The sequence below is a fragment of the Plasmopara halstedii genome (assembly GCF_900000015.1).
Source record: "Plasmopara halstedii genome assembly, contig: Scaffold_1211, whole genome shotgun sequence".
In the NCBI taxonomy this organism is placed as follows: domain Eukaryota; phylum Oomycota; class Peronosporomycetes; order Peronosporales; family Peronosporaceae; genus Plasmopara; species Plasmopara halstedii.
This window is the reverse complement of record NW_020188126.1, coordinates 1,487,881-1,489,441: the sequence shown is the minus strand read 5'-3', so window position 1 is coordinate 1,489,441 and position 1,561 is coordinate 1,487,881.

Below are 1,561 nucleotides of genomic sequence, written 5' to 3'. Positions count from 1 at the left end.
TGGCGCTCCCTTCATCACCATGTTCGCTTTCTTCACGACCTACAAGAAACATTACGCTATCGAGGCCAGCCTGGATACGCCCTCTTCTTGGATTTTGCAAAGGTCTATGATCGTGTCAACTGGGATTATCTGTTTGAGGTTCTACGCCCATGCCCAATTGCCGAATATGATTCGCGATTGCAGCCGTTTCTTCTGTGGCTGCTCCACAGTCTTTGTCTGATTTGGGATAGAGGTTGACGAAAGCGGAGAAACTCTTTTCTGTGGTGAACAAAAAATGGTGAAGAGCGAAACAGCAGGTGATCGAGGGGTTCGATTGGGTGTCGAGGGCGCGACATCGCGTAATGAATACTCGACGGGTCGTCTGCAAAGTCCGCGATCTCGCTTGGCGTCATGGAAACTTGCCTGGGGTTCTTCGGACAACCCCCCTTCTTTTCAATCGATATTATGTCAAGAACGTGGTGGTGGAAAGGGACGTTCGCAATCGGAAGGAGCTCTGGTGACATGGCTGGACTATCCAGCGAACTAAAATACGTGGAAACCTCGTCGTTGTATTCGTCGCGACTGTCTCCGATAATATTTTCGCGTTCGTTTCGGGTCCAAAGACGGATCCTGCTTAGGAAATCCATCCCTTCCTCGTATCTCTCTCCCTCTCGTCGTGGATGTGACTAATGAACAAACTGAAAGCGCAAATCACGTATCGTTATCAAGCCTGCAGCGGTATTCGCAATTTGCAAACGGTGGACATCCAAGGATTTGGTCGCGCGAACCCATGTCCAGAATCAAATGTCGATTGTCTGTACGGAATCCAGATCGCATTGCTGGGTGTACGATACGTACATGAGACTTTGGGGTCTTTTCCAGCACTTGCTTTTGGTCCGATAGCGTGAAAATACGCGACTCGAGTCGTCACTTGAGCTTTCTATGGTGGTACCGCCACGTCGGTCGAGATATTCGTGACGACGATCAATATTACAGTAGCGCAAATACGCTGGACGACTGAAATGAGGTCGTCAGGGCAAAATGTCTTTTTCTGCTGGGGATTATGTACCAAGTAGTACATATCAGTTCTTAGTACCAAGTAGCACTAAGAACTGATCAGTCGATGCGGTCTTAAGCTTGAGAAGCTCGAAGCTATTACCTCGCTTCATCAGTCCATTTTGAGTAGTGTCATGCCACGGAAATTCCTGTACTATCAACCTGCCAAGCTGGCTAAGTCACCTCCAACGTTCTACGTAGGGTACCTTAGGCCCTATCATCGGGACGACGCGACTTCCAACCAGGATGTAACGCAGGCTTATCCATATATGGCTTCAGAGCCACAACTTCGGCATGAGGGTCAAAAGTCGAACCCCTTGGCGTCGTCGACTCAGCAACATCGTGAACTTAAAACCAATCGAGCGGTCGCGAGTGTTGGAAAATCGACAAGAATGCTGATTCGTTGGGATTACTACGGGAAGCACATCCACCCGAACCAGAGCTAGATTGCTTGGCAGGAGGCTCCACATAATCAGCGGTAGCAGCCGCAGCAGAAGAGAGAGCTTGTAAGGGCATCTCAGCTCAA